Genomic DNA, 24546 nt, shown 5'->3' with positions numbered 1-24546 from the left:
CTCCTATCCAATATCTAATCATTAGACATCCAGGTACCCTGTTTGCTTTACATTAGTTAAAATCTAATTAGTGAACTTTGGGGATATTTACTATTAAGTTGAACCGTGTCATCATCCTATGAGCTTGATTCCATCCCCACCCCCAATATTAGTTTTATATCTGTGGGTATGGGGGTAGGTAGGTGGGGGAATCTACAGTTTTCACATCATTTAAATGTTAAAGTGTTTAATATTAGTGTTTCATAGAAATTTTTCAGGCATAGAAATGATTTTGGAAAGCTAATCGTAGTCAAAGTTAAGATTTCAGTCATTACTAAGTTGAATATATAAAATTATAAATCCTAAAATTAATACAGTGCTAGCAATTTTGGTTTAGTCATTTTACAGGTAATATCTACAGTAGATAATTTATTATTAGATACAATAAGATCTACAAGAAACACTGAATAGTTGTCACAGAACTATTTGTCACAGTTCGTGGTTTAAAAATACTATTCCCACAGTACTAATTTTCTATTCAATTTTATTTGCCTCACATAAAAATTAATGAACAATTTAATAATGGCTCTCCTGTCCTAAAAGTTTGCTTCATTTTTAGTTAAGATTCTATTAGGGTTATGACCTATTTTTTCAAAATTATTTTGTATTAAATTTTATTCCAATACAAGTGATGTAGGCTTAACAATTGACCTATTTAATCCTTGCTTCACTAGTCATACTAGTTAGTTGTAATTATGTATCTGCACTCACTAGATAATTTTCTTATGATCTTAAACTAAAGATTTTGTCCTAATCATTTAATATGTTTTAGGTACTTGCAGTTTTTTTTAAATTTTTTAATGTTTGTTTATTTTTGAGAGAGAAGAAGTAGGAACGGGGCAGAGAGAGGGGGAGACACAGAATCTGAAGCAGGCTCCAGGCTCTGAGCTGTCAGCGCACAGCCCTCCCTACACGAGGCGAACCCACAAGCCCCACAAGCCGTGAGATCATGATCTGAGCCAGTCAGATGTTTAACTGATGAGCCACCCAGGCGCCCCTAGGTATTTGCAGTTCTTAAAAGATCTTACCATTTTAAACTTGGAGCTCTTATTTTCTTTCCCTTCTCTTTAGATTCTGATATTTCATTTTATCCAAATTATTGTCTTTGTAGAGGTTAGTGAAGCCACTTTATATGTAATACCCTAAAATTATAAGTAAAATTAGAAGAAACCCACGCTATCCCTTCTGCTATTATTCCTGTAGGACTTGGGTTATTTTAACTGTATAGGTGAAAAGATTTTAAAAACCAAACAAAAATCCAAGGTATGAGAACAGAGCCTTTAGATACCCTCTTAAATTGATTTCTCTTAGAAATTTCATTTTCAGATTTTTCATCTTTGTTGGTACTCAAAGGTTTAGTTGCTAAATGTTTTTGGTTTATAGAGAGAAACCATTACCAGTGATGCAAATACAGTGATTTCAAATACACACTAAAACGTATCCAATTCTTTAGTGTTTTTTTTTTAATGTTTATATTAGAGAGACAGAGCATGAACAGGAGAAGGGCAGAGAGATGAGACAGAATCTGAAGCAGGCTCCAGGATCTGAGCTGTCAGCACAGACCCCGACACGGGGCTTGAACTCATGAACCGCAAGATTATGACCTGACCTGAAGTCAGCTGCTTAACCAACTGAGTCACCCAGGTGCCCCTCCAATTCCTTAGTTTCAAAATGATTGTAGAGGGGTGCCTGGCCAGTTCAGTCTGTGGAGTCTGTGACTCTTAATCTTGGAGTCATGCATTCAAGCCCCACATTAGGTGAAGCGATTATTTAATAAAATCTTCTTTTTAATGGCAGTTATAAATTACTTAAAATCCATTTAAATATTGTGGATTAAGGTGAGCATTTTCTATATAAGGACATATGGTGGATATCTTATACTTAGCAAGTCCTATGATCTGTGTGACACTACTCAATTCTGCTGTTGCAGTGCAAAAACAGCCATACCAGAAATAAATGAACATGACTGTTAGAGTAAAACTGTGTTTGCAAAAAGAAGAAGCAGACTATAATTGGCTCACAGACCAGATGATCCCTGGCATAGATTGGTAGTAAAATTCAAGTTTCCTATTAGATGGAATAAATTATGATAGATTAATTTTGAATAATGTAGGTCAAAATAATATTTTACAGAGGGTGATAATAATTGTCCTCTGTTTTACCACTGGTTTTTCCCCAAAGGGAATCATCTTTCTTAGTTTTAATAAATTAAAACTTATTTAAATTAATTAATTGCATCTTTAATAAATTAAAGGAGCTATGTGGAATAGTTCCTAGTAAGTTACTAAAACATTGTATCCAGTAGGTAGGACTGGTGATACAATTGTATATATTAGGGACACTTGTCTGGCACAGTTTGGAAGAGTATGTGACTCTTGATCTTGGGGTCATGAATTTGAGCCCCACATTGGTTATAGAGGTTACCTAATAAAACTTGAAAAAATAATAATGGTATGTGTAAGAATTGAATTGCTTTCACAACCTTCTATTCTTAAAGATGACTTAATATTTTTGAGGGTGGTAATTGCATCTCCGCACACTATACATTAATCATGAGCAAATGTTAAATGTTTCAGTAAAATGTGATATTAATGAAGTGATTAATATTTTTACTACTAACACAATAATACCAAAATCATGTCTCTAATGGATCTCAATGTATGTGACCACTATTTAATGGATGATCTCTTCAAAAGTAGGTTTCTGCTTCTGAAATCTTTTTTGGCTGTTTTTAGTCTATGTAAGTGCTGTATGAGGCATATACGCAGCAAATCTTGATTCATACTGAAATTCAAGGAAGATCCTTAAACTAAGAATAATCTTAAGATCATTTAATCTTAAGATTAAATGTACTGGCTTTTTCAGTATTTTTCTTTATAGCCATGATTTCCAAATCTCCAAATCACTAGTGGAAATTAAGCACCACACTATCCAGAAACCATCCAACTATACAAATCTTTGAGGTGCAAGAATAAGGTATTTATTTACAGTTACGTGCTTATATATTCCATGTGGGGAAGATGAAATGGGAGTTTCTGGAAGAAAAAGTTTATATGACAAGGGTTCATTACATAGAAAAAACCTTGGCATTCAAATTTAAACTGGGCACCTGGGTGACTTAGTCCACTTAAGCATCCGACTTCAGCTCAGGTTATGATCTCGCAGTTCATGGATTCGGGCCCGTGTTGAGCTCTGTGCCGACGGCTCAGCCTGGAGCCTCCTTCAGATTCTGTGTGTCCTTTCTCTGCCCCTCCCCAACTTGTGCTTTCTCAAAAATATTTAAAAAATTAAAAAGCAAATTTAAACTTAATATTATATCAGTATGTAGACTTGATAGTTACTGAGCAATTTTATAATTGTAAGTTGTAATAAACCAGTCAAAAGTAAGTATTTTATTGGTAAAGATCTGGATATCTTACTAAGGAAGCTTTTTAAGTGTTATTTCTTAGAAAAATTCAGCTGTTTATAATGTCTTCCCTCAACTCTTTATGAACAGAAGAAATAAGAAACTGATAATAAAAGGAATTGGAGGAGTGAGTTGTGTTGTAGAATGTTCTTAGCATTAAATTTATACATCCCGAATTTACAAAAGTCACCATTTTTGGTTTTTTACCACTTTGAAATATTTGCCGTATAAACACTGTAGAGGTTCAGTTTTACACATGAGATGTTACTGCCCACCGCAGGTCAACACACAATCTAACAACTTATTAAAGCAGGATAATTTTCAAGAGCATCAACCTGATGTGGAAATGAGGTCTACACTTGACTCAATCTCATAAAGGGAAGAACTATTAAGAGGTTAGTGGAAGATCAGAAACTTACCCTCCAGTTTCCTTTGGAGAAGTTGGGCTCAATCTGGGGAGGGTCTGGATTCAGCCCAGGCCAAGGGCCATGTTAAGAAAAAAGGAAACCAGCTATGCTTTTACTGGTTGCATAGGGCTGGAGTGGCAAAATTTGAGGTTCTGAAAGCCTTAAAAGAATAGCCAGTTTATTTCTATCAAGATACTTGTTAAATGTTGAAGCTTAGGTTAAAAATATAAGCTGACAATTTCTGAAAGGCAAAGCTAAAGAGGGTACAAAGGTCCATAACTTTCTCAATTGAAAACTTTCTAGGTCCATACCTGAAGAATGGATGAATTTGTACTTTCGACTAAATTTTAACCAAACTTCTGCCTGACAGCAAAAGAGAACCATCTTCAGAGGAATAAATTGTCTTGGAGATAATTTCTGAGACTCTACAATTCTTTTATATGTAATATCCAGCATACTGTTTAACGATTACTAGGCATGTGATGCAAAATCGTGACAGATAACCAAGAGGGGAAAGGAAATGTACAATTGAATCCAAATAATCTAGTTTGTGGAGTAAGACTATTACTTTTAAATAATTGTGTGATTTAATGTGAAAGGAAATGGAGAGGGTTGATATATGAAATATGTCAAGAAATGATTGTTTTGTGTGAAAGGACATCTAGAACTCAAAAATTAACTCACTAGATGAGGTAATAATGTGCAATAGAAAAAAAGATGGCTGAACCAGAAGGTAAGATTATCAGTGAATAATCTCAATCAGGATATGCTCAAAATTGTCTGACATGTAATCTTGCAGTCACAGAGGGAGAGAGCGATTGGGGCAGAAACAATGCTTGTAGAGGTTATAGCCAGCAGTTTTCCAAAACTGATGAAAACGACAGATTAAAGTTCAGCCAATCCCAGTCAAGCATAACTATTCCTAGATGTCCATGGCAAAAATGCTGAAAATCCAAGATGGACCATATTTTTAAAGCAGCTAGAGAAAAGACATCTTCAGTGGAACACCAATAAGACTGACAGTTGATGTCTCATTAAAAATGATCAAGGACAGAAGAAAATGGAATGACATCTTCAGAATGCAGACTTGGAACAGATATAGGATCTGCCAAAGAAAAGGTCCTTGTGGAATAAAGATGGATCCAGACAAACAAAAGCTAAGATACTTAATCACCAGTAAGGCTGCAATAAATAAAAATCAAGGAAAGCAGACCTGTTCCTCAGGCAATTTTACTAGTATTGTCCTTGAGATTTCCAACTGTTTAGTTCCTGACAGACTGACCTTTGAGTCGTTTCCCCCAAAACCCACAAGGTTTGGAAATTTTGGTGTTTCAGATAAAAAACACTTAATAGAGCCTCATGAGATCAGTCTGAGACTAGACCGCCTTCCCTAGCAACTCTGATCGGAACTTAAAGATAACCTAATCTCCTTCCATCTCCTGTGGAAAACAGAGTTTAAGAATATAGGCCAAGATGGGATAAAGTAAAAAAGACCTTTCCCACCAATCAGTACTCAACAGATTGATATGACCAGGGTACCTGAGCCACTTTTTACTGTGGGGGAGACCTTAGCATTAGTTCCCAGTATATATCAGAATTCATAAATGAAAGAAAAATTATTTATTCAAAGTGAGAAAGCTTCTCATGGAATCAGTGGAATTACATATAGGTTTTATGTAGCTCAGAAATTATATGGATATATTTGTGAGAAAAATTCTGAGGAGAACATCTAAGAGTATGTTGAGGAAAGGGCATCTTACTGCACTTTTCTTAAGTAATAATTTATAGGAAAAACTTGGCAGTTTGAAATATTAGGATGTGGGCTGGCAAACTTTATGAAAGGCCAGATGGTAAATATTTATATTTTTTATTAAACATAGCTGACAAACAGTGTTACATTAGGAGATAGTAAATGTTTTAATCTTTAAGCCCAAGAGGCCAAGAGCAAGGATATTCTATACTTAAAAGTCCATACAAATTTTTATTGACAAAAGTTTTGAATGCTATTACATTGCAAATTAATCATTTCCAGTTGAAGGTTGTGCAGAACTTCACATTCACATGGTTAAAATATATTTTGAAATATAGAAATTTCCTTTGCAAGTTTATCAAGGTCCAAAAACTGCTGCTGGAATTATAGGGTGAGCTTGGGAAGTACATCTAATAGAAATTTGGAAATGATGAAATTTTTATTTTTAATTTCTGATAGTACAGAAAATGTATAAAGCAACTAGACATTTGCTTGTGATTCAAACAATGTTAATTAAATATGAAATGACTTTATTGCAGCATAGATTTTTGATGTTATCTACTTTGCCTTGTAATTTTAGGTTGAATTCATTAAGAAATCTCAAGTCAGTAATAATAAGCTAATTTTGGAAAACATTCAGTGTTCAATAATGGTGGTTGGGGTGGGTCCTCTCATTCAGAAAAATTTCAATCCTGGCCCTGAGCTCAACAATCTTCAATCAAACTTTATAACTGCTAAAAAATTGAATTGCTGTGTGGAATAGCAAATCAGGACATTTGGCTGCTTTTGACAAAGTCATGGAATTTACAACGGATAAGTCTTAATGAAGTCTACCATTGATAGTTCTATTTTAAGAACACATGATAGACTCAAATATTTTTCCATAAAGGAACTGCTGATAAATAATACAATGAATAACCACATATTTGAAACCCTAACATTGCAAAATCTTGATAAATTTATTGGGCAAACCTTATCTCTGTTCCGCCATTTTGCCACCATCATTTGTAAGAACAGATTCCATATAAGGTTTTACGTTCTCAACTTTCTTTAGGTGTTCCACAAAATGTCCATTGGGGTTATTCAGTCAATTCAAACTCAGCATTGACTGAGTAGACAGTGACTAAGCAGTGTTGGTAACGTCTGCAGACTCAAAACTCAAGGAAAACCACTTGGAATTATTTGCATTGTTTGAATTGATGTCTCCTAGAGTTCTAAACTAAGCAATTATTCTCACCAAACAGTGGTCATCAACAGTTTTCATCTGGACACATTTTCTAGGCTGCTGTAAACATGATTTCATTAACTCACCAGATGTTAATATTACAGTCTCTTCTACAAAGGTGAAGAAGAGCATTGTGTTATTTAATTCTCTAATGCCGGGGTCACCCTGATATCAAAACTGTAAAAGAATTTTAGGATAAAACTACAGACTAACATATCTCCTGAATATAGACAAAGAAATTCTTACCAACAATTTAGCAAATTGAAACTATAACAATATACAAAAAGGATAATATGCTATGACCAAAGATACAGGGTTGATTTAACATTCAAAAATGGATTACAAGTGACATCAGTGAAATTGGCACAGTAGATAGGTCCAATGGCCAGCCCTCCAAGAAAGAAAGATGAATCAAGAACTTTATATGAACATGACACATGGAGTTTAATAGGAAAGGAGCCAAAGTTAAGTTATCCAAGTTTTTTCTTTACTTTTTTTTTTTACCACAGTTCCCACATTATCTTCACCCTGTGCTACATTACAGAAAGTCAGAATCTTATATAGTTAGAATGTAAATGGCTTAAAGCAACAAGAAGAGATTTCCATTTTTAGTAATGCCAGGTAATATCATTTGGACCAGTCCTTCAGCTTAGAAAACCTAGAAAAAAATATGCTGCTAAACATGAATTTGAAGGCCATCAAAAAACTAACAAGATTGGGGTGCCTGGCTCAATTGTTTAGAGCGTGTGACTCTTGATCTCTGAGTTTTATGTTCAAGTCCCATGTTGGGTATAGATTTTACTTGAGAAAAAAACTCTTTAAAGGAAAAAATAAAAAGGCTAGCAAGATAGTGAAGGATTACAGCCAGCATGAGGGGGAGAAAAAAGGCCTAGATAGATAAACTCTCCTTTGGGACCACAATTCTTTAGAGGGTAACTGGGAGGCTGAACAATACTTCTGATGGCTTGCTATAAGGTATAGGTGGACAAGAATTGAATTTGAAGACCTCAAAGTTTCTACAGTTTTGCAAATGTGATGTCCTAACCAAAGTAAAAAGGCATATGGGCAGATAACATGAATTAAAACTAACAAACAGACTGTATATGCTAAGCCCAAGGAAATAAAAGTCAAGATGGAGGATTTCAGCAGATGACTTCAAAAATACTGAAAGGTACCAAATGGAAGTTAAAGAACCCAAAAATATATTAGATGAATTTAAGAACTCAAACAATTGATTTATAACAGATTAGACACAGCTGAAAATAGAATTCATGAATTGAAAGTGGTTAATAGAAAATACAATAAAAGAACAAGAACTGAAAAAATAAAACTAGTGAAGAGAAAGTCTTGTCATAAATTTAATTGAATTTCCCAGAAAGCGGAGAGAGAAAGAAGCAATATATGACTAGATAATGGCTGAGATCTTTCCACAACTCTCAGGACTTAAACAGCTGATGCAAGGGCTGTGAATCAATGGCAAGGAAGAAAAAAAAATACATACTGAAACATATCATAATAAAACTGAAAATTAGAAAAAAAAATTAAAAGCAACAGTAGAAAAAAGATTCCCTTTAAAAGAGTCTCACTTAAAGCTACTATCAAAATATTAGAAGCCAAGCGACAATGAGATATCTCAATAACCTTCAATAGAAAAAAATAGTCTCAAAGAATAAGGGTAAAATCAAAGACATTTTCAAAGTAGAAAATGATTTTTAAATAATACTGAAGACTTTTCAGGCAGAATAAAACTATCTCCAGATGAAATGTTGATATGTAGGAAAGAATGAAAAGCAAAAGCAATGGTTAATATGTGAGTAAATCTCATGTTAATGATAAGTAAAAAGAGTGTAACATTGAAGAAAGTAGAAAGGAAAAAATATAATAATGTTAAAAAAAACACAGAACAGGGACAAATAGGACAAAAATGTAATATGATACATTTAGATCCAAACACACTAATAAATACACCGAATTAAGATAATGTTCTAAATAAATGATGAGGGAAGTCAGACGGAATTCAAAAATGACAAAATCACATTTAAGAGGGCCACAAAAAGTCATAAGGATATGGAAAGCTTAAAAGAAAAAAGATGGTATTATAAACAGCTGAATGCCAATATATTTGAAACCTTAGGTGAAATAGAAAAATTCTCCCAAAGTACAACATATTGAAACTTATATGAAAAGAGTAGGAAATACTAACATTAGTTTGATACTTATTAAATGAATGTATAACTTCAAAGCTTACATGCATTCATAGTCCCATATGACTTTGCGGGTGACTTTTACTAAATAGGGAAGAAATAGCAACAATTTTTTATGAAGTCATCAGTAGAATTGAAAACGAAGAAACACGAGTTGATTTTAGAAGGCTAACAATCTTGATTAACAAATTCATTAAGAGCATAATTATAGGGCTGTATCATGAGTATAAATGAAAAATCTTAAGTATATTTCACAAAATGTTTAAAGGAACATATATTTTAACTTTCAAAAATCAGCCACTGTAATCTGCATTTATAGAATAAGAAAAAATAAATATGTCGATGTCAATAGAGAAGTATAAAGCACTTTATAAAAAAGAAACATCATGCAAATACTAAGAGCTGATGTTATACTATTATCAGACAGTAAAATGTAAGGCAAAAAGCATTACTAGAGACAAAGATAATGATTTAATAGTGATAAAGGTTTAATTCAGCAAGAAGAGAGCAATTATAAATTTGTAAGCACCTAGTAGCATTGCATTAAAATTTTTAAAAAATCACTTCTTGCCCTTCTGGTTAAGATCAAGTATAGTATCTGTTCTTAACAGTTTAAAATAAAACCAAAACAAATGTTAGAAACACAAGGAGAGAGAGAAAAGTTCACTATCCAAGTAGATTAACACATGGAACAAGCAAATAAAAAATATCAGTAAAGGTATTGAAGATTTCAACATGCAAACATGACATAAGGAACCTATTTTAGACATCTTACCTAATAACTGTAGATAATTACATGAAACTATTACAAAATTGAATACATGCTGAACCACAAAGAAAATCTCAAATTTCACAGGATTAAAATCACACAGAATTTGTTCTCCGGTTATAGTAGAAGTTAAGATAAAAGTTAACAGCAGGATAAGAAAATCCCCAAATGTTTAGAAATTAAGCATATGCTTGTAAAAAAAAAAGTTCATGGGTGAAAATGAAAATAGAGACTGGAAATATTTTGAACTAAAAAATAAACCTTGAAGGATGCTGGATTGTAGGAGGTAACCATGCTCGGAGATTTATGGCTTTGCATACAAATATTATAAACAGAATTTCATAGCTTTAAACCATCCATTAGGAAGCCTAAATTATCATCAGGGAGAAAAAAGTAAAAACTAATGAAGTAGAAAAAATATACAGAGTAAAACCATAGCTCATATCTTTAATAATACAAATAAGCAATTGCCTATAATTTTAGAAAGGCCCTTATGACAGGACATTCAATGATATTGGAGGAATCTGTGATGGGAAAAGATAATGTGGAGTTATGGAGTTCCCCAATGGGAGAATTACAACATAGACTCTTAGGGTTTGGGAGCAATCCACACCATCTCCTACAGAGAATTATATACCTTTCAGGAAGTTCTTGGCATTCTTCTACACCCTGGAAAAGACACCATGACCCTGGCTATCAAGTGTCCATGTGGCCAGAACTATCTAAGATAAGGTAGGTTCTGTCAGATCTATCAGGTCATAAGTCAGATGGACCCAACAGCAATCTATCAGAAGATGGAAGTGGTACATCAGTGATCCAGCCTTAGTGCCAGAGGACTCTATTAAGTTGTATGAGCAAGTAGTTCTGATCCCTATCTCATCAACTACTGTTGCCCTAGTGGCTCTGTCCCAGTTAAAAATCATGTCCATATGACAGCCATGGAAGTGCACTGCTCAAATCTTTCAAGAATTGCATCTAGGTTTGCAGTCAGCTGTTTTCAGTCGCTGCACTTTCAGAATTCACTACAACATTTAAACTTAGACACACTATTCCTGGGCATCTATGGGCAGCCAATGATCAACTAGTGGGTGAGCATGGACAGATATTAGGAACTGGACCTTTCTGTATTCACCAAGAAAGACCCTGTGACACTGCATTTCACAAGACCATCAGGAATGTTTTTATGAGAGGGGCACCAGTATCAAAGGAAGTTTTTGGTGGCTTCTGTCATCTGTAGGCTGGGGATGGTAATAGGAAAGGTGGTCACATGACTGAGCTTATTAACAGCAATAGGGATAATATCATCTTAAAGCAAGTGGTACACTAAACTGCTAGAAGCCACAGAGTCATACTTACCATAATGACCTGCAAAGTTGGAGAGATAGCTTAACCCTCTGGGCAGAAATGATGAGCATTCAATGACGGTGTTACTTTACATCCAAAATATTCTTAAAGAACAAGTGTGAGGAAGCAAGAGGCCAAGGACAACCTCTCCAGTAAAAATTAAAGTCCCTTGTTACGTTCCCTGACCTGAGCCAGTGACTAAACCAAACCAACTGACGAAACGGAAAACAAGTCTTTAGTAGGAAAGGCCCTACAATACTCCAGCGTGTATGTAAGATCTTTCCTGTAATTTCCCAAAATGACCTGTTTAAGTAGATGATTGATTGTAAATTGGGGAAAAGGAGGATCTTACATTTTGAGGAATATTAGACACAAGGCCTGAGTTGTTGTTTGATATCTAATCATCCTAAAGCATCATTAAACTCTCTGTTAGGATAGGAGATACAGAGGGGCCAAGTAAAAAGAAGAACCTGGTTGAAAGTCCAGCTTATAATGGGTCCACTATTTTATCAGCCCCCTACAGTGGTCATCTGGCCAGTCCTAATGTGATGGGATAGACATACTTGGTGGTTGGACTAACCGTCGTGTGGTTCCTGGCCTGTGGAATAAGATTTACTATAGTGGGAAAGCCAAGATATAATGGTATCTTCAAGCTTTATACAAGATAGTAAATGGGAGAAATGGGAGTAGCAGGGATTAGTGCCACTATTAAAAATGCAAAGTGTGATAGTCTCTATCAAATCTCTAATTCACTAGTCTGGCCCCTGAAGAAACCAGGTGGATCCTGGAAAATGTAGACTTACTGTAAGCTCAACCAAGTAGTAACCCTAATAACAACTGTTATGTTAGACATGATACCATTTATAGAGCAGATTAGTAAATTCCCAGGTACATGTGGTCATTGATTTGACAAGAATGAGAATATAATTAGGAAAGAGAATCAGAAACATTTTGCATTAGTGTACATCTGATGATATTCATTTACAGTTTTGCCTCAGAACTATGTCAATTCTCTTAACATCTGTTATACATTTTGAAGAGAATTGAGTGTCTGGATATGCTATGAAATAACATTTGATCCATTGTATTGATGTCGTGGTGATCAGGCAGGGTGACTGAATGATAGCTAGTATGCTGGAGTCCCTGATAAGATAATATACTCCAGAGGAAAGAGGGGGGGACAAGGAGAGGAGGAGAGATTGAACCCCAAGCAGACTCTTCCTTAACAGCGCAGATATGGGGCTTGAACCCATGAATCATGAAATCGTGACCTGAGCCAAAATCAAGAGTTGGATGTTCAACTGACTGAGCCACCTAGGCACCCCTAGTCTTGCCTACTTTTATGGACTACTGTTATGGACTGAAATGTGTCCGACAACAATCATACAATTGAAACCCAAGTCCCCCTCCCCCATTGTGGTTGTATTTGGAGATAGGGCCGTTATAGAGGTAATTAAGGTTAAATGAGGTAAAACAGGTGAGGCCCTAATCCAATAAAACACTTATTCTTATAAGAGAAAAAGAGACCAGAACCGACCATCTCTCTCTCTCTCTCTACAGATACACAGAGTGAAGACAGCTATATACAGGCCGGGAAGAGAGACTCCACCAGAAACCAATAATAGCAACTTTATCTTGGACTTCTAGCCTCCAGAACTTTACATGTTTTAATATCTGTATTCATAAGTAGTCTCCAGAGAAACAGAATCAGTAAGAAGTATCAATCTATCTCTACATATATAATGAATAAGATATGTTTATATCTATACTTATCAAGAGAGACAATGAGAGAGAGAAAGAGATTTATTATGAAGAACTGGCTCATGTGACTATGGAGACTAAATCTCAGTCTGCCAGCTGCAAGCTGGAGATCCAGGAAAGCTGGTGGTTTGCTCTAGTCTGAGTCCAAAGGTGTAAAATGCAGGGGAGTCAGTGGTATAAATCCCAGTTTAAAGGCAGGAAAAGATCAATGTCCCAGCTCAGAGGCAGACAGGAAGGGGACAAATCGCACCTTCTTCAGCTTTTTGTTCTATTCAAACTCTCGCCTGTGTACATGATGCCCACGCACATGGGGAGGGCAATGTACTTTACTGAATCCATTGATTCACATACTAAGCTCATCCTAAACACCCTCACAGGCACACCCAGAAATAATGTTTAATCTGGACATTCTGTAGCCCAGTCAGGTTGACATATAAAATTAGCCAGTACAATCTTTGTGTTATATTCTATGTGATTTTTAAAATATTTATTTATTTTGAGTTGGGGGGAGGGGCAGAGAGAGAATCCCAAGCAGACCTCCCCCTGACAGCACAGGGTTGCAGGGCTCACTCCCACGATCTGCAAGATCATGATCTGAGCTGAAATCAAGAGTTGGATGCTCAACCTACTGAGCCACTCAGTCGCCCCTATATTCTGTGTGATTTTTAATTCTATCTTCCATTTTAGTAATCCACTCTTTAATTACGGGCAATCTGACATTCAACGCAATTATTGAGTTTCTTATCTTAGTTATACTTTTCATTTTTAGATGTTGCCTTTTATTTTATTTGTTTGTCTATTTTTTTTTACCAGATCAACCTGATCACTTTTTTATTGTCTTTTGTTCTTTGGGCAGAACTCTTGATACTTTCTTGTTCTTTAAACAAGTCACTACATTCTGGCATCACTTGAACCTGAAATTGTAGTTTATCTAATGTCAGTTCTGGCCTGTGTCCAGAGGAGGGTGGATTTGTGATTAGGAAATATCAAGAGAACATTTTCCCCACTGTGCTCGGAAATAAAGTTGAGACTGGCATGTTTCTTCATTATCTCCCTTTATGTAGATGGGTTTTGCCCCAAATCCATCCTTCTGTTAGAATGATGTGTCTCAGAGTCTCAGCTATATGCCGATACTGTATTTGATTTGCCACCTTACATAAGCCCTCACTTTTGTGTCCTGCCTCTTGCATGCAGTCAGTTAAACCCAAAAGCTGTATACCACCAGGGACTGCAGATGCTTCAGGGGCTACCATCCCAGTGCTCATTATCGGGAGGTAACTTTCTTGCCAGCCCAGCTCAGCATTTATGGAGACTTTTAAATAAGATTTATCCATACCTCCCTCCCTCTCTTTCTCTCCCCTCGTGTGTGCATGTGCATGTGTGAGTATGTGTGACACACTGAGGCAATCCTGCACGGTATCTGGTTTTCATATTACCAGCAATCATATTGTATAATTAATAGCCAATACTCTCTCTTGTTTTGCTTCCAGGATGTACAGTTTCATTGTACTATCAAACTCTGCATCACAAGTTCAGGTTTGTGCATAATAGTTAAACTCTAGACATGGCTAAATATTAATGATGGAGCCTTATTTAGGTCAGTAATGTGTATGACAGATTGAGTCTGAATTAATTCTTTCATTCAAATATGTAATTCTATTATATCTGTTATGTGTCAATTTTATTCCAGGTGCTTTTCTAGGAACTAGAGATGAAAAAAAGAAAATGCACCAAAATATGAATCACAACGTTTTCATGATCTACAGGGGAAGACAGACCAGTAAAGAAACAATTACAGCTCAGTGTTACAAGAGCTTTGAAGACAATTTCCCCAGAGAACGTGAAGGCTCAGGAAAGGTCACCCAACCCAGTAAAAGGGGGAGGAATCCTAGAGGCCAGATCGGTGAAAGAAAAATTAAAACAAAATGGCTGCATGGTTAACAAAATTTGATTGGATCAGTTGACTAGGATAAGTTGTTTTTGAGACCAGAAAGATAAATTCTTTGCTTCAGAAGCTTCTTAACTTATCCTAGCCCTGATCAGATTGCCTGTGAATGCATGCACCGGGTGATAACCAAGGGCCTAGGTAAGAGGAAATGAGTGGATCCGTTAAACTTTCACCCTTACTAGAATAAAAAAGATCTTAGAGCAGATGTCTCACAGCTCCTATATGGATAGAAACATTTTTTGAAATGAAGGATAAATGGTGTTTATGAAACTATGGCTCCTTGGTAGGGCATTTTAAGGTGAATGCAATATGCTGACAATTTAAAAGAAATTATTTTGCTGTTGCCTCTGGATTCTGTACATGAACAAATTATGTCCATATATTGCACACCTTTCCTGCCTGGGAAACCTGTCCCTCTCTCCTCTGTCTTTAAAAACTACACATTTTTAATCAAGACCACGCGGTATTGGCACAAAGGATAGACAAGTAGATCAATAGAGACAAAAGAAAGACCCACACTTTTAAGGTCAAAGCTATGCATAAAGGTAGTATTGAAAGTCAGTGGGAAAGGGTGTTTAATAAATAGCATTAGTTTGATTGTGCATCTGTTTGGAAAACAAATCTTGATTTCTGCCTCACACCATACATTAAAAAATAATTTTCTGTAGGATGTATATCTAAAAATGAAAAGTAAGATAATAAAGTTTCTAGATAATAATAACATAAGAAAATATCTTAGTGACTTTGAGGCAAGGAAAATTTTCTAAAACAAGACACAAAAAAATGTAGAGCTTCGTTATCCTAAAGTCCCAGCAGGTAGACACGACTCTGCTCAGAACACTGCCAGAAAAACCCAGAAGACCCCTGAGTGCTCTCTCCCCGCCAAATATGGCTGTCACTTCCTTGGGTTTTTTTTTTCTCAAGGTAGTATTTTCAAGGTAATATTTTTTAAGTTTATTTATTTATTTTGAGAGAGACGGAGACAACACGAGTGGGAGAGGGAAAGAGAGGGAGTCAGAGAATCTCGAGCTGGCTCTTCAGTCAGCACAGAGCCCAATGTGGAGCTTGAACTCACAAAACTGTGGGATCAAGTCCATAGCCAAAACTAAGAATAGGATGCTCTACCAACTGAGCCAACCCTGAAGGCAATATTTTTGATGCCTTTTACTGTGAAAACTATATTTGAGTCAAAGATCTTTGGAATGCCAATGGACTCAGAGAAAAGAGGACTGGGAAATTCCTTACTGGATTGTCTCATCTTTCCTGAAAGGGAAGCCCAGGGTTAGGCTGTGCTGCAAATGGCAGTACCAGCTGCCCAGCTGTCCCCACGTCAGCCCGTCCTGTATCGTAGGCACTACATTGTGCACTGTATATACTTAACCTCACTTAATACTCAAAACAGCCACATGAGATGAGAAAACTGATGTTCTCTAAAGTCAAAGGGCCAAAGAGAAAGATAAAGTTGCCCTTAATTCACAAATTTTCAAGACTACTAATTTACTTACACTTTTTCCAAGGTAAAATGTACAAGGCGTGATTCATCTAACAAATGGTATTTGCCTTTTAAAAAATTGTGTAAACTTGGCATATACTTTGTGGAGGACTTGAAAATTTAATTTCCTTGGATCAAGCATTTTGAACACTTTTAGTGCTCACTAAAATTCTTGTTAGTGTTATTAAAAGTATAATACATATTATATATTATATATGTGGATGGTCAGCTGTACTGTGATTTGCAGCTAGTGGATGTTCAATTGAAAAAAACTGGAATAGCTTGACAGATTTATTCCTTGGGCTCCTCTTGTTTCACTGGAAAGCTCATCTAACCATATATGTCACAAACTAATTCAGGACAAAAGCAAAGCCTTAGCTGAATCGTGAGAACAGATAGCCCATCTAACCTACAAAGACTCTGCCCACCTGAAGGAAAAGGCCAGCAGTCTAAGTGAATGCTACCGAAAGACACATCTTAAAATAAAAGCAGCCAGCCTATTGGAGAAAGGAAACATCCCTGGGCATTTTATGTATGGTTGTATTTCACTTAATTGCTGAGTGTATGCTGTATTATGAGAAGTAAAATTAAATATAAAATACAAAAATAGTTTCTAAGTGCCTACTCTGTTTAAGGCATTATACAGACACAAAAATGAGTGATCTGCCATCCTCTCTAATAAGGAGGATACAGTGTAAGGAGGGGCAAACAATAAGAGATACGCAGATAACTGATAATATGAACCATGTGTGATAAGGTCTCGTGAAAGAAGCAGACAAATGAACCAGTAACTGCATATCTTTCATTAGCTAGGCATAGTTAATATAAACTTTTTAATGTTTATGTATTTATTTTTGAGAGAGAGTGAGGCAGAGAGAGACAGAGACAGAACATCCCAAACACGCTCCATGCTGTCAGTGATGAGCCTGATGTGGGGCTCAAGCTCACAGACCATGACATCATGACTGAAGCCAAAAATCAAGAGGTGTATGCTTAACCAACTGAGCCACGCAGGTGTCCCCATGCATCATTTTTTAATCTGAAAATAACATGTAGAGGTTGGTATTATTCCCAGTTCAAGGAACTAGGTAAATTCAAAGAACTAACCCAGGATCACACTAGTAAATGGCATAGCTGAGATGCAAATCCAGATATGGCTGCCCGGAAGCATACTCCTCACAGCCTCACAGGTTAAGAGCCCAGTGATCTATAGAAAAGAGGTCCGTACTGATCATGTGCCTCAAATGATAAGAAAGGAACCAGGAGGATGAGACATTTTAGGATGATGTCAGATACCATTATATACACCATCTAAAGGTGATTTGGATATTTTCTTAGCCTACAGTATAAAACACTTCTGCTGGAAGGTGTGGAGCAAGATTTAATCAACAGGCATTCTCCTGTCTCTGCCAATCAGCCTCAAACCCTGCCTTTAAGTGATAAACTTAATTGAGTTTTATTGTTCCTGTGGGTGCCAACACTGTGGATGTATTTTCATAAATTAGGAAAGAGTAAAACTCAACTCTATCGTATAAATTGTAGGGGTCCATTTTCACTCTTTTGATTCTTAATTGTTTTTTGTTCAGGTGACGATGCAGCGCCAGTTGTCTTTCTCTTTAGTTGCTTGCCTTCGCTTGAGTACTTGCTCCATAGTTTCTTGAGAGCTGCTGCCATCGGTGTTATCATCGTTATCTTGCAAGGTGAATGAACATGAATATAGATTTTCATCATGTGTAGTCTCGGCTGACAACCAGAAAGCATTTCTCTTCTGTATGAATTGCGTGGTTTAGAGGGGATGCTAGAAGATTAGCCCAAAGCGAACACTTCAGCGCTCTCCGGTTTAATTTCGGTTCTGCCAGCAAGCTGTGGGGCAGAGCACTCGGCCTTGTCTCTGTTTCCAAGCAGGTGACAACTAACAATGCTTGTCACCCATTGTTTTCCCTAAGTGCTGATAGGGATTGCTAATGAAAGATGACACCATTTCTCAAAACCACTGTAGAAGCTGAACTATAGGAAATCGTGTCACCCACATTTCGGCTTGCACAGGCCTACCTGGCTTTGGGAAAGCTGGGTTTATGACAAGCATTGGTCTGCCGTGGTTGAGACTGCTTCAATTCCAGCTTTCAATGTCAAACAAACGCTAAAACGCTAATGGTTAGCATCTCTTTCTGTTCCTCTGCTTATGAGAACCAAAGTAACTTTTAAAAGATTAAAAGTAACAATACTATTGTGTGGTAACATGCTTACACCTGGTGAAATCATGTGGCACAGCTGCCTGACTGTCAAGACACTTCCAAGGTAGTGAATGCTAATAGGCTTTCAGAGTCTGAAGTGTTTATACCATGCTTGATATGATGAGTGGTTGGTATGTAGTCTGATTTTCACAGGTCATTTCAAGCCTGTAAGTTTACAGAATTCCCAGTCACTTATTAGTATAATTTTTTAAATATTCAAGTCTTGAGGAGAAAGTGAATTCCCAGTGAAATTATGATGGTGGATCTTAACAGTGTGATGTACTTTACTTAAATGCAGTCCATATTTGTTTGTGATGATCTAGTGAATTGTCCTTTTTTTAAGGTTTATTTATTTTTTGAGAGAGAGAGAGAGACAGAGAGAGAGAGAGCGAGCAAGAGCATGAACTGGGAAAGAGCAGAGGGGGGGCAGTGTGTGGGTGGGAATCCCAAGCAGGTTCTGCACTGTCAGTGCGGAGCCCTACACAAGCTCAAACTCATGAACCATGAGATCTCAACCTGATCTGAAATCAAGAGTTGGATGGTTAACCAGCTGAGCCATCAGTTGCCTCAATCTGTCCTTTTTAAAAGAGCATGTAAGAAATTAAAATATACATAAATGCGGGAGGATGAAATAGGGCTTCACGTCTGAAAATGTGTTTTCACCACATAGTGGGAACAAAAGCATTCAAGAACTGATCTTTGAAATCATAATGGAGCTAAACATGACATGCAATTGACATGTAAATATGTGATACACACACGCTTTGCCAGAATTGAGTAACTTTTGGTCAAATATTTTATTTTCTTTGTTGCATTTACCACCACCTGAAATCAACTCATTTATTTATTTGTATACTTCATCGTCTGTCTCTTTCACACTCAGGTGAAACTCCATGAAGCAAGGGGTGTAGTGTTTTGGTCACTGCTGTGTCCCCGGAGCCTAGAACATTGCTTGGAACATAATCGGGGCTCAATAAATATTTATTAAGTTAAGTTAATATATTGAAAAACATTCAGTGTACTACTTCAGAAGTGTATTTATGTATTTCCCAAACCAACTTGATGAAGCCTCCACAGTGGCAAAATCTACCAGCTTCACTAAGTGCCCTGTTGTTAGATGGAATTAATACGTGTAGTAAAGGAGTATAGCTAGTGTATACAGTTCCAGGAATTATGCTGCACTTGTTAGAAACAGCAAGCCCTTCAGCATTAGATCTCAGCAGGAGGTCTTTTGTTACTGATGCTTTTTCTTTTTTTTATGGAAGCACGTCATCTTGTAGTAGTATAATTTGTAATGGTGATATGCATCTCAAGTGTATACTGGATATGTTTTGACAAATGTATATACCCCATCTAACCCACACACAAATCAAGATACTAGATCTTTACATCATTCTAGAAAGTTCTTCTATAACATCTTTTAGTCAATTCCCCATTCCCTCTCTCCTCTAAGCAACTTCTGTTCTGATTTCTACCACTATTGCTTGTTCTTGAACTTCATATGAATGGAATCATTCAATATGTCCCTTTTTATGTTTGGCTTGTTTTGTGCAATGTGCCTGTGAAGTGCATTCAGGTTTTTGTGCTTTTTAGTTATGTGTTCCTTTTTTATTGCTGAGTAGTATTCATTGTATTAATATACCACAACTTATTCATCCTCCTTTTAGGGGACACTTAGATTATTTCCAGTTTGGAACTATTATGAATAAAGCAGTTGTAAACTTTCTCATATAAATCTCTGCAGACACGTGTTATGTTCTTCTGGACAAATATGTAGGAGTGGAATTGATGGGTAACAGTATATGTTTATCTTTATAAGAAGCTGCTAAACACTTATATGAACGTCATGCAAGTTTACACTTTCACCAACAATATAAGAGCTTTAGTTGTTCCATATAATTGCCAATGTTTGGTATTGTCAAACTTCTAAATTTTAGCCATTCTAATAGTTATGAAATTGTAATAATTGTATGTTAGCTATCAATTCTCTGATGATTAATGATGCTGAGCATCTTTTTATTTCCTTATTAGCCATTTATGTAGCTTTTTGTGTGTGTGAAGTGTCTGTCCAAGTCTTTTGCCCATATTTTGTTTGGGTTTTGTTCACTTTATTGTCAAGGTGAAGAGTTCCTGATTTATTGTAGACATACATCCTTTTCCTGATATTTGATTGTGAAGTTTTCCTGATTATTTTCTCCCAGTCTCTGGATTGCCTATTAAAAAAACAAAAAGAGGTGGGGGCACCTGGATGGCTAAGTCACATAAGCATCTGACTTTTGATTTCAGCTCAGGTCATGACCTCAAGATTGGTGAGATGGAGCCCTCCATCAGGCTGTGTGCTGACAGCAGAGCGCCTGCTTGCCATCCTCTCTTCCTCTCTCTCTGCCCCTCCCCTGCTCATGCATGAGCTCTCCCTCTCTCTCTCTCTCTCAAAAACAAACAAACAAACAAAAACAAACAAACATTTAAAAAAAAGGTTTCTTTCGATGAGCAGAAGTTTTTCATTTTGAGGAAATCCAGTTATCAATTTTTTAGTGGTGTCTGCTTTCTGTGTCCCATCTTACAATGGCATTTACACTTGCCATTTCATCATACTGAGCTAAGGGACCATCAGTGTGACAGAGGATATGACTGGCTGCTGTTTGGTTGTTGTGTCCTACTAGGTTAATGACAGCAATGGCCAGTGCCTGCCGCCATATTTATGTTGTCTATTGAAGGCAACGTTTCTAGTTCCTAGTGATAATATACATATAAATAGCATTTTAAATGACCAAGATTTTAGTTTCTTATGTTTTTAACAAATCGATACTTTGATTTCACATCATGAAAATGACATGCCACTGAGTAATGTACTATTTTGTAGAGGCTAATGGGAAATGAACAGAGGCAGACTAAATAATGTAAATGATGTATTTGTACCAAGTGAAAGCCAAATGCTTTCAGGACATTCTATGCAAATAAAGATTTAATGGTAATTTGAATATTCTAAATTGAAAACAGTGGAAGCAATAATAATAAAATCTGATTTATGATCAATTTTGAAATGGTGTAAATGAGATACTAATTGCCTCTGTGAAACTCTGCATTCCCAAGCCTCATACATGACAAATGTGGTGCTGAGCCTGTTTGAGAAACCACAGGCCTGTGATGCCTGCGCAGGCTTGTTTTGCTTTAGGAACCTGTCTGCTTTGTTTCGAGAGTGAGAGGGCATTTCTGGTTCTACAGATCCTCTATTAATTCTTTACTATTGTGCCAACAATTGTTGAAATATTAGCAAAATAGAGTCCCAGGCTGATATAAAATAAAACATGGTGAGAAGACTAGTTCTGTCTTTTTCTTCAACCTTCTAGAAGCTCAGGGCTGAAACTAGCAAAACAAACAAAAATATTAAAAAATATTTCTAAGGATTCAAAACTAACTTCAGGTATTCTTGTTTCAAATTTCAGCAAAATTTGATTATATGTTTAGTGGTGATTTAAATTATATTATTATGCTAACTCCAAGTTGAAATAAATAATATAGCTTTACATAGACATCAAGTGGCATATTGGCATTTAAGGATTTCTCACTAGCACAGTGTCAAGTATGAGGCCTGATTTTCTTGAACTACATTATTTCATAGACTCTCAGTGCCCATCTACTATATATTGTGTCCTGATTTCATAGATGTCAAAATAAGAACAAAATGTCTGTTCCAGTGTCTGTATAATTTGGTAGTAAACAGAGGTTTAGTGTTTTTAGAACATATGTATGTTTTTGGTATTCTCTGAACTGTCACTGCACAGAAATGGACTAAGTAGAGAACTGAACCTGAGGCTACATCTTTCCACTGTCAAACCCAACAGTGGGGATTTTGTTTCAGCCAAACACATCAACCAGTCAATAAATTAATGTTGCTAATTTGACTTGTATTGATTTGTAGTTTTGTATTTAATATGTAAATCTGCTTTGGTTTTAGAGTTTATAGCAGCTATAAGAATAAGTGGCTTATATCCAGTTTTATGTTTATACATATTTTAATGACAAAAAAATAGAAGTAATTTCAGCAATGCTAGCGGTCTAGAATTTATTGCTTTAAAAGGGGTCAAACATAAATCACCTGTGAGAAGCTCTGCTGTAGCTCTTCAGCAGCACATTGTGCAGCAGTGCCATGACATCTGATAATTTAAAACCATTATAAAGATTTTTTTTTCTCCCAAAAGATCTGATGTAAAGCTTCAACTTTTCCACTCTGTATATATAAATTTTTTTTCTTTTTTTAGAATATGAAGGGGTTAAACGTGGGCATCCAGGTGTGTAGCCTGACTGAAGGGGCTTACAAGTAGTAGAGACCTCAAGCTCATGACTTTGGAACTCTAACCATCCTTCTAACTATAGATTCCTCTAACCTAACCTAACCTAACCTAACCTAACCTAACCTAAACTTGTTGTAAGGTTTCTACAGAGAGTAGGAACATGCTGATATATTTCTTCAAATCATATAATTGAACATCAATTTATTATTTTTTAAATAGCTTTGAAATCAGAAATGGCTTATTGGAAAGACAAGCCATTAGAAGAAATATATTAAAGCATATTTTATTTGTAATTGGGCAATTTAACTCAGTAGGCACGTCGTTTTTGCCTAATTTTTTTGAAGGGGAGAAAGAACATAGTGTTTTTATTACTTCTCAGAAGCTGTGAAAGAAAATAATTATAATAGACAAAGGGGAAAATAGGTTTACCAATAATCTCTGTAGGCTTTCTGTTTCTTCTCTAATTTTGTCTCAGCAATACCAGAAACTTTCATATGGTTTCACACTACTTACTTTTTGTACATAATAAAATTGGGTACCAATTTAAAAACTTCTCAAAATGACTCATCTTTCTCAGGTTTTTACTTCAAAATATTGTGTCATATTTTCGGAGGAAGGACCATCAGCAGGAAAAAAAGAAACAAAACTCCACTTATTATATATAAATATGCCATATTCCTTTCTAAGGATGCCATTTTAACACAATGCAGGCAAACCTCTGCCCTTTATTTTACTTCAATATATGGAGTACTGTAACAATTTCAATACCAGAGGCCCTCATTTCAAGACCTTTGGCCCTCATTTCACAATACACAAGGCAGTGACTTGAGCAGTATGGTTTCTGACGAAGTTAAAATCAAAATAGTTAACACTAACATTCCAGTAGTCCCTGCAAGAAGCTCTGTCGGGCTTGTCATAACAGGGCTAGGGTTAGGAGGCGGTGAAGTATAAGGAAGTACAAGAATGATTTTCCAGTTCAATTCTATAGTGTGATTCCTCGAATCCGCCTCTGAGGTCAAACAGGTGCGCTTAACTGCATTCTTCAGCGTTCCAGCTGGCTGGAGACCTGGCTGCACGATAACCTAGGGAGAAGGCACCTGTGAAGGGCGTGGCCACCCATCCGGGCTCCTCCGCGCCTCCTCCCCGGTGCCCACTGGCGCTTGCGCAGAATGGACTCGGGCCCAAAACACGTGCTGGTTCTCACAGAGCCCAGGGCAGCCTACAGTGTGGTTCTACGTATGCTGAAGTGAGTGGTCAGATCGTTGGCGGTAATCTCCCCGAGGGCTGGACTCTGGGCTCCTTTCAACAAAACCTTCTGGAAACTGGGACAAGGTCCGTATGTCACGGGTGAAATATCGGTGAGAAGTTACCATAATTTGCTGGGAGGACCAGTACTCGACCCTGCGCTCAGGTAGCCCAAGTCAGCTAATTAGTCTCTCAGGGAGAGCTCAGTCGCGCCAGCCCGGCCCCCGTCCTCACCGCCCCCTCACCCCCAGCTCGTCCGGCCCTCGAGGCGCCGCGCGCACAGGGGCTTTCTTCGTGCTCGCCCCTCCCGACATGCTCCGCGGGGCCAGAGCGACCGCCACAGGGCCCACGGTCCAGGCCCTGGGTCCCGCGAACAGCCCCTTGCCCAGGGTGCTCCGGGCGCGGCGCTCATTTGCATGTCCCACCC

The 24546-nt window shown here is 36.8% G+C and overlaps 1 pseudogene; it reads left to right on the top strand.

Annotated features, from left to right (window-relative positions):
- Positions 1–9590: 9590 nt before the first annotated feature.
- Positions 9591–9703, top strand: LOC115303057 (annotated as a pseudogene).
- Positions 9704–24546: the final 14843 nt, after the last annotated feature.

The sequence above is a fragment of the Suricata suricatta genome, chromosome 9 (assembly GCF_006229205.1).
Source record: "Suricata suricatta isolate VVHF042 chromosome 9, meerkat_22Aug2017_6uvM2_HiC, whole genome shotgun sequence".
Taxonomy (NCBI): Eukaryota; Metazoa; Chordata; class Mammalia; order Carnivora; family Herpestidae; genus Suricata; species Suricata suricatta.
Note: the sequence above shows the minus strand (reverse complement) of the source record. Positions and strands in the feature narration are given on the sequence as shown.